Here is a 13,909-nt window from a genome sequence, read left to right on the forward strand (position 1 = left end):
ACGACATATTTTTACATTTTCTGTCACTGTTGGCCTCACAGCTGCTCATACCGCTTTAATTGACATCTGTAGTACGTGTAATTCCATTGTTGAAGGTCTGTCATTTTTTTTTATAATATGTGACATTTTGCCTATCGTTTTGTACTTATAAGCATTTCAGTTGTGTTGAAGACTTAATACTGCAATCCTGTGTACATTCTGTCGTCTTCACAAATGGATACAACTCCACGAAAACGGTCTAAAATTATAACATTAGCAGAGCATTCTTCTATGACACAGAGGCAAATTGCTGCAGAATGTCACATCGGTTTGGCTACTGTTAATTTGATCATAAAACGATATAGGGAGACTGGATCCATCACACCCCAGAAAAAGGAAACTGTGGCCGGAAAAGGAAGACTTCACCTGCAGATGATCGTTTAATTGTCAGGAAAAGTAAATTAAATCCTAGACTAACTGCTGTCGACTTAACCCGCGAGTTAATGGCTACCACTGGGGCGAATATTCACGTCACAACAGTGTAGCATTGGCTTTTGGAAGCTGGACGAAGGGCTCGTAAGCCTATTAAGAAGCAACTGCTAACCCCTGTTATGTGCAAAAAACGCTTAATGTGGGCAAAATTACATCAACACTGGACAATGAATGACTGGAAGAATGTACTTTTTTCCGATGAGTCTCATTTCGAGGTCCACGGCCACCGTGTTTCTTACGTACGGAAAGGATCCGAAGAAGTAACAGCAGCTCATCTCCAACAAGCACCCACATACCCCCCTAAAGTAATGTTTTGGGGTTGTTTTACACATGAAGGGCCTGGAGCATTAATACCTATCAAGGGAATGATGAATTCTGACAAATATATTCACTTATTGGAAACCAGAATCGTACCCCAGCTGCAAAAATCATTTCCGGATGGCAGAGGTGTGTTCCAACAAGACCTGGCACCATGCCATACATCTCGAAAAACTACAGAATTCTTCAACAAGAAGAATATTCAGGTACTCCCCTGGCCAGGAAACTCACCCGACATCAACCCCATTGAGAACTTGTGGTCAATTTGCAAAAGAAGAATGCAAAAAATGGATTGTTCTATAAAGGAGAAGATGATTTCTGCCCTCATTGGTGTATGGTTTCGCGATGAAGAAATGAATATTTGTGGGAAATTAGTGGAATCCATGCCAAATCGTCTTAGAGCTGTTATTAGGAACAAGGGAGGCCACATAGATTACTGAGGTATGTCTTAGATCCTTTTTTTATCCCGTTTGAGTGTTTTTGCATAAGTAATTACGTTGTTCGGATTAATTTGCACACTACTGTATGTGTGCAAACAATTATTTTCGAGAATAAAAGTTGCTAAATTCAAACATAGATCCCGATTAATAGATAAGCATCTTTTGAGCCAGCTGCACATTGCAGTAAATTCGTTGGAAATATATTTCCGATTACTTGCAGAAAATAATGCATATGTTGAATAGATCGTAATGTATGGTGGAATATGAAAATAACATTATCTATGATATAATAATATCATAACTATGTTAAATACTGATAATAAATAATGTAATAACTGAATATTACAGTGTATACTCTTTCCTTTTTCAAATTCAGTTTATTATCCATATTTGTAAGAGTGTAAACATCCCAGGGAGGTGCTGCAATGTAGTTGCGGAGCCCAGTCTGTACACAGTGTGTGTTATGCAGTGCAGCATCATCCATGTAATCGGTGCTTTTACAATTTTGAGCATACCTGACCTAAAATGATATCTCAATTACTGGGGAAATGCCATCATAATACAAAAGGGCCTTATAAAAGGGATTTATTATCATCATAATTCTCGGGGAATAAGACCTCTATAGTAGTACATAGTATCTTCATTTTCCACATAATACCGTTTTCTAGTATTTACTGTTCGGACTGAGATATCAGGGTTTATGTAACGCCTAATGTTTAAAATGCTTCTCCTGAAAATTAACACATTTTGAAATGTGACAGTCTTCTTTCAAGGCAATGATATGCCTGACATAGTACTTTTTTTTTTTTTCCTAATATTGCTTCAAACAGAACTACAGGAAGGGAATGTTGGTTAAACAAGTTTCTAGTCAATATACACTAATAACAGACTTCAGTTTTCCTTCTCAGTGGGACACAGTAATTATGACAACCCATGTCTGTTCGTTTTTTTACTGTCTCATGTGAAGTGTACAGAGAAAGTATTGCGGTGCTGTAAATAAAATGCATTTTGAGAATTACACGTTTTGATACAAATATGATACGAAACATTATGAAGAAATCATGTGACGTTTCTTGAGGCAGATTGCCACAGTATGTTTTCAATTTCAAATACAGACCCATTAATATTTTGCTATTATGTTTCCTGTGCGTCATTCCCAGACATACTGACTTGCAGATAATATGACTAAAACCCGAACATTAGATTAGCAGGAACTGCAGCACACCAGCAGGTGGCGTCAGGGATGCTTAAAAGCGCATTTCTGTTAAAATTTACAAGCAGACGTTTACAGTTTCACAGTACTCTCTCTATTCTTTGTGTAATGAAAAAGTAAAAGCAGTTTACTTTTAAATAACAGTCATGTGTATCATGTAATCTTAATATTTCAACAAGACACTTGCCTGTGTTGCTGTATTTGTGAAGACCTTCATTCCAAATCCAGCCCAGTTGACACCAGCTGCACATCCCCTTCCTCCTAGGCACGATCAATGACACGAACATTTCCTTCTGGCTGCAAAAATAAAGATTTTCCATTACACCAGAGTCAGAACAAAAACATCGACAGCAGCACAGCTTTACACAGAAAGACTTCAGCAGCAAGCAGAATGTGTCAGCAGCATGGTTGTAGTAAGCCTCATTCTCGGCACAACTGATACTCTCAGATCAGAGGGGAATAGGAGAGCAAGGGGTAAAAAAGGAGAGCAAGGTGAAGACGAAGAAGGCAAGGCAAAGACCAGGAGAATAAGGTGAAGACGAGGAGAATAAGGTGAAGACGAGGAGAATAAGGTGAAGACGAAGAGAATAAGGTGAAGACGAGGACAGCAAGGTGAAGACGAGGAGAATAAGGGGAAGACGAGGACAGCAAGGTGAAGACGAGGAGAATAAGGGGAAGACGAGGACAGCAAGGTGAAGACGAGGAGAATAAGGGGAAGACGAGGACAGCAAGGTGAAGACGAGGAGAATAAGGGGAAGAAGAGGACAGCAAGGCGAAGACGAGGAGAATAAGGGGAAGACGAGGACAGCAAGGTGAAGACGAGGAGAATAAGGCGAAGACGAGGACAGCAAGGTGAAGACGAGGAGAATAAGGGGAAGACGAGGACAGCAAGGTGAAGACGAGGAGAATAAGGGGAAGACGAGGACAGCAAGGTGAAGACGAGGAGAATAAGGGGAAGACGAGGACAGCAAGGTGAAGACGAGGAGAATAAGGGGAAGAAGAGGACAGCAAGGCGAAGACGAGGAGAATAAGGGGAAGACGAGGACAGCAAGGTGAAGACGAGGAGAATAAGGCGAAGACGAGGACAGCAAGGTGAAGACGAGGAGAATAAGGGGAAGACGAGGAGAATAAGGGGAAGACGAGGAGAATAAGGTGAAGACGAGGAGAATAAGGGGAAGAAAAGGAGAATAAGGCGAAGACGAGGAGAATAAGGGGAAGACGAGGAGAATAAGGGGAAGACGAGGAGAAAAGATGAAGACAAGAAGAGTAAGATGAACACGAGGAGAGCAAGGTGAAGATGAGAACGAGGTGAATACACGGACAAGGTGAAGATGAGGAGAAAAAGGTGAAGAGAAGGAGAGCAAGGGGAATTGCATTTTTATGTAACCACAAAATTGGAAAGATAGCCTACACACACAGTGAAGAGGAAAACCCACTGAAGGTCCAATCCTCTCTCAATTTATTCATACTATTGCTGATATATTGTTGACTTTGCAACTTTATACTTTTAATTAAGCTTAGAAAGGAAATGAATCTTTTGGTTGGAATGAACCCAACAAACTGTATGTCAGACATTGATAAGTGGAAATTATTATTGTATGAATGCTTCAAACTCCTACCGAATTTTGTTACGCCAACTTTTCTAGCCTACATCCCTAACAGCAAACCAAATTATAAGACGTTATCACGTAAAAATAAAAACATCCCATGGCATACACATCCAGAGTTATTACAAGGACACTACCACAGAAAGAGCATTATTTGTACAATCACAAATTCATAACTGTAATGGACCAAGTTGTCTGATCATTCATTCATAGTTAAAGATATCGTTGCAGGATTTGCTGGCTCTTAATGACAGCACAATTCTCCATACTTTGTATATTAGAGCTATATTCGAAACTCAGGAACTTTATGATCAATCAATTATTGACAGATTGATAAGTTAGAGGCAATATTCTTACATGCTGCTCATGTTCAATTATGATAATGTTGTTGTTTTCTAATGCCAGGCGTTTGACAAAGTCATGTGACCTCTTCCACTCCAATATTTTTCAAAGATATTATCATGACCAGCCACTGAAGCACAGATTAGTCCCCCAATCGGATCTCCGGGCGGGGACTACTTTAATGGTACAGAATCAACTAAACATCTTACAATGGAATGCAACATCAGCCAAGAAGACTGAACTAGCCAATTATGATAATGTAAAATGCCACAATTGATGCCATGGAACCCATTAAGTAAAGTGACTTGCAACTCATTATGCAAACTCAAGACCCATAATTATCTGTCAGGAAACAAAATTATCACTGAAGATAAAGTTCAAGTACAATGACATTTGTTTCTTGAACCAGCCTTCTCGCTATCTGTTATCGGGTGAGAATGTCTCACCAGCTGTTGAGGTCAAGCTACTGTATTTCAAGTCTCTTGCCTGTTCAGTAATATTTGATCAGTTCTACAGTAAGCGAATAAACAAATCGCATAATTTTTAATGTTTCTGTCTTAGTAACGTAAGTAATGTTTCTTTACAGTGTGAAGAATTCAGTAACGTTTAAGCCCAGATTCTTTGCGACTCGAACATCCAAATGCTGCATATGAAATATTCTATACAACAAGCATTTCTGTGTAATACATTTGTTAAATGTAAGTTCGTTGGTAGGGCAATTAAGACAATGTTCCGTATAGGCCAGTTTCTGTTAAATGCTTTTGCAGTTCACTGCAGGCTAAAGCAAGGAGATGCACTAGCACCTTTACTTCTTAACTTTGCTTTAGAATATGCTGTTAGGAAAGTCCAGGATAACAGGGAGGTTTGAAATTGAATGGGTTACATTACCTGGTTGTATATACGAATGACATGAATATGTTAGGAGAAAATCTCGATTAGGGAAAACATGGGAATTTTACATGAAGCAAGTAAAGAAATAGGTTTGGAAATAAATCTCGAAAAGGCCAAGTATATGACTGTCTCGTGACTAGAAAATTCTACGAAATAGAAATAAAAAAAATTGTAAATTTATCCTTTGGAGAGGTGGAAAAATTAAAATTTCTTGGAGCAACAGTAACAAATATGAATGACACTTGGGAGGAAATTAAACACAGAATAAATATGGGAAATGCCTGTTATTATTCGGTTGAGAAGCTTTTATCATCCAGTCCGCTCTCAAAAAATATGAAAGTTACAATTTATAAAACAATTATATTACCGGTTGTTTTGTATGTTTATGAAACTTGAACTCTCACTTTTATTTTACTTTAGTAGGTTATTTTACGACGCTTTATCAACATCTAGGCTATTTAGCGTCTGAATGAGATGAAGGTGATAATGCCGGTGAAATGAGTCCGGGATCCAACACCGAAAGTTACCCAACATTTGCTCGTGCTTAGGAAAATATTTGCGACTAAGAGGGATGAAGTTACAGGAGAAAGGAGAAAGTTACACAACGCAGAACTTCACCTGACAAATCTAGAAGTTTGAGATGGGCAAGGCATGTAGCACGTATGGGTGAATCCAGAAATGCATACAGAGTGTTAGTTGGGAGGTGAGATATGATTATAGAGACTGGATTAATCTTGCTCAGATGGAGGGCTTATGTGAGGGTGGTAATGAACCTCCACGTTCCTTAAAAGCCATATGTAAGATAAGTGACTAACAGAGATTCTTCTGAAACTGTCTTATGGGTCACACAGTGGAAGTCACAAGGACAGCTGAGGGTGGTGAAAGTGCTGCTTACATGTAAACACATATTACCCAGATGTAATCAACATTCCAACAGCACACAGAAGTAACACTTTGGTACTCACAGCATTATGCATTATGATGTGCCATTCTGCTAGTTGCAGCCACAGCTGTGATTCACATGATGCACTGCACAGCGTTGCTCAGCAGTCAAATGCTTGTACGGGCACCGGCAAGCAGCAGACTCTCACCAGGTTGTACATCAGTTCAGTCTGCTTGTTGAATGAACAGAGGGCGACCTGCAACATTAATAATAAAAACGAGTCATGCAAACTATTTGTAACTCACTGAACAGCAAGCCCAAAAACAACTCACTCAATACACCAAAGGACAACAAAGTGACCAGCAAAAATAAATTTTTATTCAATGGCTAATATGTTTCATTGCTGTTACAGTACTTTGCTGAAAATTACATCGAATATATTCCACAAAGATAGCGTACTATGAGGGACTTGAGCACAACAAACAGGGTATTTTATAAAGGCGTTATATATGAAATGTGCAGAGACTGGACAAAAGCTTATTACACGGAATAGCGTAATAAGTGGGCACATCTTAAGGTACGGTCACACGTCGCTACTTTTGCAGTGCTACTTTTATACTGCAGCTGCAAAAGTTGCGTGTCGTGTTCACACGTAAGCCAAAAGTAGCGCGCTGCATGCTACTTTTCGTGCTGCGCAACCCGAGTGCTGCAAAAGTTGCAACTGGAGGTTGCGAGTCTGTTCACACGCAAGGCGCTACTTTTGCAGCTGCAGTCATGCTGCAGGTTTCCATCTCCGTGTTGACTTCTCAATATACATTTTGTGGTTATGTTTGCATTATTAAGAAACTCATGCAAAAGCTTCCTTATCTATTATTTGCTTTTCTGTCGTATCTAGTATTAAAAAATTGACATTTTTACTATAAAGCTTTTAAAAACGCCTATATACTTAAATGATAACCAACAGTATATTCACGTAATCAATGTTGGCAACCCTCCTGTTTGGAACTACGCTACGGAAAATTTAAAAAATGAATTATATCGTCAGCAAATATGCTCAGACTGTGTTGTGTATTTAATAACTGTTACAAATAATTTATTTTCATCACATTTAACATTAAAGTATATCCAAACAATAAAAGTATCATTGACACATTTGGGTGGCAACACTGGTCGCAACCGCAGCAAAAGTTTCAACAAAACCGATATCAAAAATGCTGCGGCTGCAACCCTGAGAACCCTGTTCACACGTCGCTACTTTTAAGCTGTGCGCAGCATGGAAAAGTAGCGGGCAGCAGGTTCGGCAGCCGCTACTTTTCGGGTTGCACCGTTGTTCACACGTCGCAGTACAAGAGTTGCGCAGTTTTTTGTACTGCAGCACTGCAAAAGTAGCGACGTATAATCGTACCTTTATCGAGGTTTTACTGTAGTTAAAAAACTTTTAACTTGCTATGAGGAGCATTAATACAGAATGTTCTCTCTCGTAGTGTTGCTTGCTTCAGTTTTGTGATTTTATTTTTTTTATTTTATGAGGTTATTTTACGGCGTTTTATCAACAGCTTAGGTTATTTAGCGTCTGAATGAGATGAAGGTGATAATGCCGGTGAAATGAGTCCGAGGTCCAGCACCGAAAGTTAGCCAGCATTTGCTCATATTGGGTTGAGGGAAAACCCCGGAAAAAACCTCAACCAGGTAACTTGCCCTGACCGGGAATCGAACCCAGGCCACCTGGTTTCGCAGCCAGACGCGCTAGCCGTTACTCCACAGGTGTGGGCAGTTGTGTGATCTGTGGTTATTATTGTGTCACTTTATAATGATACATTGATGTTCTAGAAGTCAATTAATAATTTTCAATATTACTTGAATGTCCAACGTTGAAACTAGCTGTGATTATCGTGTGGGATGTCAGGTAGTTATGATTTTTTCCTCTAAAATTTTTTCCTCGCATATAATATGCACCTTGGATTTTTAATCCAAAAATTAAGAAAAAAAAGGTATCTATTACATGAATAAATACAGAAGCATTCTGGTGAGAGACATACTCACAGCATTATGCATTATGATGTGCCATTCTGCTAGTTGCAGTCACGGCTGTGATTCACATGATGCACTGCACAGAGTTGGTCAGGCAGTCAAATGCTTGTACGGGCACCGGCATGCAGCAGACTCTCACCAGGTTGTACATCAGTTCAATTTGCTGTTGAATGAAGAGAGGGCGACCTGCAACATTAATAATAAAAACGAGTCATGCAAACTATTTGTAACTCATTGAATAGCAATGTGAACTGCAAGCCCAAAAACAACTGCCACTCTGTGGATCAATCATCATACTATAGAAGACTTAAAAAATTTTCAAAGAAAACATAACCTACAAAAACATACACAAAAGGGAGAATAAAACTTAACATCCACCACACAATCAGTGACACCATCTCCTATATTCAAAATTCCGGGATTGCTGAAGAATACGATACAGCCACATTACACCTGACTGATGAAGCAAAGATGTCGAAGATATAGTAAGATTATATACAGGGTGTAAACGATATGAACTGACAAAAAATACTGGTGATAGTGCATAAATTATTGGACAAAAAAGTCTATTTATAATAAAATTTTTCTGAAACTTTTTGTGGTTTCCCCAGAAAAAAATGTTATCTGCGAGTCTAATATTTTTGGAAATGATAGTAGATCATCATTATTTACTTTGGTCCGCCACATAACATTGGAACTGTGGTGATATCCTCGTTTACAAATCAGCACACACTGTTGTCTCTCTATTGTAGTGGTGTTAGGGTGTGTTGGACGGAAGGTCATTGACAATGACGTTCACATTTACTCGAACAGTAAATATTAATACTACTATCAATCCTAAAAATATGACATGCTATTTTAGGAAATAAGAATAAAAACAGAAAAAAAAATTTCACTAGACACCATGTTTAGTAGACTGAGATGTACAGTCTGTATAATTTTTGCAGTTTATTTCGTTTACATCCTGTATAGGGCGAAAAAGGTATAACTGCATTAATCTGAACTAGTAACATATCAATAAAACCAGTGCAGAAGTACGAATAACCGTTTCTCTATCTATAATAATTATGGAAAATAGAGTTTCTATCGAGAGATTGAAAATGGATACGCTGCAACAGCACAATGCTTCATTCCCCATAAATTAAAAGCATATTTAGGTACTCACGATTAGTAAATTTTGGCATATCTACGTATTCACGATTAGTAAATTTTGGTTTGACCTTAATTGACTGCACCTTTAGAATTCTAGGAACAGACTGGCTAAGACTTGCTACGGTTGAAGTACAATGTAAGAACGCACTTAGTGTACAATTGACAAGCAACTCTTAAGTACAGCGATGCCAGATTTTCCTGAAGGTTTTGTCACACTGTAAATGTTTTTGTTTACTTGGTTATTTAACGACGCTGTATCAACTACGAGGTTATTTAGCGTCAATGGAGTTGGTGATAGCGAAATGAGGCCTAGGATCCGCCATAGATTACCTGACATTTGCCTTAAGTTTGGGGAAAACCTCGGAAAAAACCCAACCAGGTAATCAGCCTAAGTGGGAATCGAACCCGTGCCCGAGCGCAACTCCAGATTGGCATGCAAGCACCTTAGCCGACTGGGCTACGCCGGTGGCTGTAAATGTTTTTAATCAGTTAATTTTGTATGTTATTACATAAATGAAGCATTCTTTGAAGAAATGGCAAAGAGATATTTTTTTTCGGTTTATTCATCAGGTTGATATCTTTCTAATTATATGTCTCAATACCTAATAGTTTTACCATAAATGAGATTTAAACTTCAAACAAATTATTTTTTCTTGGCTAAACCGTTATTCAAGCACCAAAATTATGTTTGACTTTTTGGTTACTTAGAAATTAAAGATTCTGTTCTTAAAATTGATGCAGTTATATTCCTTTCACCCTGTATATTCGAGGCATACCAAAAACCTCAGCAAACCAAACCTAACCTGCAACCAATTCTCAGCTTTACGAAAAATTCCTATCTACCAAAAATCTTACAGTTCTGTATCGTATTCTCCAGTACACCCAAATTTCCCCTATTTTAATTACTGCTGTGCAGTTAAACTATCAGTCTGGCAAAATGATAACTGAGCAATATTTCAAAAATTTTCCCTGTGATATAGATGAGAACAAGCGAGAATGGGGACAAGGCTTAGTAGGGGAACCGGCCGCTACGAAGGTCTTTCAGATTCCTCCTTAATTTAATAGACTAATTAGTGGGAATAATAAGCGACTAAGATATATTTTTGAGACTGTCTTGTGGGTCGCGAAGCAGAAGTGGGAAGTGCTGCATAAAGGTAAGAAAATAAAACAGGTGCATGTAGCTAGCCAGTTACAACAAAGATTCCAACAGTGCACAGAAGTAACAAGACACTGCAATACTCACAGCATTGTGCACTATGATGGACTCCACCAGTCGCGGCTGTCGGTCCATGTGACAAACTGCACAGCGTTGGTCAGGCAGTCAAATGCATCAACAGGCTGATGTCCAGTACCATTTCATCCAGCTTGCTGCATCCAAGAGTGAAGACAGGGCGACCTGCAACATGAATAACTGAAGTCATTCAAATTATTATGGAACTGACCGAAATTATTTTAAACTATTAAAAGTAGTAAATTATGCTGGTTTATATAAACAATCCTAGTCCTTTGTTAAGGCGTAGACGAAATTCAAATATGCTGAACTGCACTTCGGCATCTGTTAATCTAAGTTGAGTTGCCATATAGGAAAAGTCAGTCATCTGTTTGTCAGGCATTTCTCAGAATGCAGAAAAACTATGTAGGCTAAACGTAATTTTTGTTCACACATTTAACAGATCTGGAAGAAGAATCTATGTTCCAGGTGAAAGGGCTGATATAAATTTAAATTATGGTTTATTTAACGACGCGCACAACTGCAGAGGTTATATCAGCGTCGCCAGTGTGCCGGAATTTTTGTCCCACAGCAGTTCTTTTACATGCCAGTATATCTACTGACATGAGCCTGTCGCATTTAAACAACTTAAATGCCATCGACCTCGGCCAGGATCGAACCCGCAACCTTGAGCATAGAAGGCTACCCAGGGCGACTGGGCTGATATATTTCAGTTAATGAAATAAAACTAAAATGTAGAGTACCTTAACCCTTAAACTGGCAATGTATCCTACAGGATACAACAGGTTAATAGACTATATGCTATAATTTTAATAGAATAGAAAAAAAATTTGTAGGAAAATTAAAATTTCACAATACTATAATATTGCACAACATATAAAATATGGACATTGTCATAGTTGTTTAATTAATTTTCAAACTTCCCCTAAAATTGGGGTTGCCCTGAAGGACAAAGTATACCAAATATACAAGTATTAGTAAATACGTACAATTTTATGAAAATGGTTTTCGTGAGAAATATAATTATTATTGTGTTATTAATTTACTTTTTTATATGTGATTTCTCAGAAGATAGATTGAATATTTTAGAGCTATCAAACAGTCTTGGCCAAAGAGGATTCAAGATTGAACTGTTTGCAGAAATTAATAAATTTTTTGTAATCGTGCCTATACATTTCTAAATAATAAGGAACAGTTGGACCATAAATTTGATTCTTCTCATTGACATCTTCTGGTTGAGTTGTATTCAATTCAAAGTGGATAGTAGGATCTATTATATACCGGTAGCGTGTTGTGTTGTTAAAGGCTAATATATCAACCCGCCCACAGCTTCCTATTCCCGATAGACCATGGATTTCTTCCAAGGTGGTACATCCCTTGTCGCGAAGAGCTTGAGCGACTGCGGACCTGATTTTGTGATGCCTGGCATTGCGTAATGTCTCACTATACTGGCAAGATCCAAGAACGTGGGCGAGAGTTTCTATTTCGTTGAAACAGTGGCGACAATGGTTACTGTCCATGGATCTGCCCAGAATAGAGCGTACAGCCGCAACATACCGACCATTTTTATAGCATCCCTCCATTCATTGCAGCTCAGTCTTTCATGATGAGTGATCCACCAGTTTGTGGCAGGATGTTCCGCGAAAAGGGAAACTCCTTTGCCTTTTTGAGAAAGCGCGCTCCATTTCTGAAATTCTAGATCTCTTAGCGTACCCCTCACTTTCCTCGAATCAAGAAATCTGTCTCGGTAGTTTGTGAGACTGTCATCGTATGTTAAATTTAGTCTGGTTAAGCAGTGTTTGCTTTCATCTACTGAGCTTCTGGTATTTAGAATATAGGGATTATTTGATTTGTATAGTGTTTTCAAAGTATTAATTTGCCCCAGAACTGCTTCCCATTGATATCTGAAAAGTCCCAAACCTTTAAATTTTCTGGGACTGTAAACCATGTTGTCAGGAAGATCAATAGTCCGACACGGTTTAATAAACTAGTGTGAGAAACTAAGTTTTGCCAATTTAAGAGTTAATCGTGTATCTTGCAAATCTGGAAATAACCCTACTCCATTTGAACGTAGTATGTCATGAGGCAATAAAATGTAAAGTAAAAGCATAAATTTGATTATTTTGGAACTTCTAAACGTGATTTGCGACGCTAGGATACTGCGTGGTATTACATACTTTTGGTTTTATACGTGTATTAGTAAGTCGGTCCTAACCGGTAGTTATCTTGTCACTGCATCCAACAAAGGACCATGAACTTCTAAGAAAAAAATTCCTAATTTCTCGCATGATAGTTAAACGCACCTTCAAATTTTAGCTGGAACGAAGCTTGTGATGAAGCAATAAATAATTACTGTGGAAACAGACTTGAATGTCTATCTCCTTACAAGGCTTCCTATGAATATATAGATACCCAATATGGCCGTCATAGTCACAGTGTCAGACTTTGGGCAAAATGTCGACAATTCTTATTTTTCTTAAAAATCTACCTACATACAGAAACAAACCTAACCACCCCACAATATAATATTCTGTAAGTCACATTAAGTAATTTCTAGCCCTAAGTTGGCTATAATAATTTGTGAAAAGTAGTTGCTTTAATACTATGCATTCAACCCCTCGTGAAATATAATACAACAAAAGAAGCAGATATTAAGTTTTTCCCACAAATGCAGTCCGCACGATTCGTTCATATTTTTCTGTGAAATTATTTACTTATACCATATATGAAAACCACAATGATGATTTTAAAAACTAGGGAAGATCTAGTGGATAAAATAGAATGTAAATTGTTACAATTTGCGTACCGCCAACTTTCCTAAAACGTACCTGCCTACCTCAAGATCCACAGGAGACAAACCAGAGACAGGACACATTCCCCGCGGTTGACGTACACTAGTTCAATCGTCACGCGCTAGAGTGCAGTCTAAAACAACTGTCATCAAATCAATATCTACTTAAATGGAAATAGGATTTTTATAGTTTGTTAACAGTCAACCTTTGTTTTCGTTCTTAATTTTAATTCAGTTATATGTAATACACGTACTAATTAATTTATCTGAAAATTATGAAAATTAAATGTAACGTACTATTAAAAACTGTTATTTAAAATAAACACAAAATAGTAATGAACTTGATATATTCTTTTGTTCATTGCATGTGCATGAGATGAAAAGATAATTTAAGATAAATGCCCCAGATCCCGTATATTTTGAATATTTTATGTTGCGAGACCTCATTAAAATTTATCTCCACCCTAAAACGCAACTTCCACGCTAAATCCCGTTAGACAGCATAAAAAAATGGCATATAGGAGAAGCAGCTTCTGGTA

General features: G+C 38.1%; 1 long non-coding RNA gene across 3 annotated transcripts in view; it reads right to left on the reverse strand.

The window, feature by feature from the left end:
• LOC138695251 (uncharacterized) overlaps positions 1-13,477 on the reverse strand; it is a 21,164-nt gene extending 7,687 nt beyond the window's left edge. Inside the window, exons 1-5 of one of the 3 annotated variants that reach the window (XR_011331098.1) lie at positions 13,416-13,477; positions 10,592-10,744; positions 8,209-8,382; positions 6,248-6,421; positions 2,630-2,739 (exon numbers count right to left, since the gene is read on the reverse strand). This is a non-coding gene — a long non-coding RNA (uncharacterized lncRNA). Of the gene's footprint in view, positions 1-2,629; positions 2,740-6,247; positions 6,422-8,208; positions 8,383-10,591; positions 10,745-13,407 lie in introns of all 3 variants that reach the window. The other 2 variants (XR_011331097.1, XR_011331099.1) reach the window with 2 other exon arrangements.
• Positions 13,478-13,909: the final 432 nt, after the last annotated feature.

This window comes from Periplaneta americana, chromosome 2 (assembly GCF_040183065.1).
Source record: "Periplaneta americana isolate PAMFEO1 chromosome 2, P.americana_PAMFEO1_priV1, whole genome shotgun sequence".
NCBI classification, from domain to species: domain Eukaryota; kingdom Metazoa; phylum Arthropoda; class Insecta; order Blattodea; family Blattidae; genus Periplaneta; species Periplaneta americana.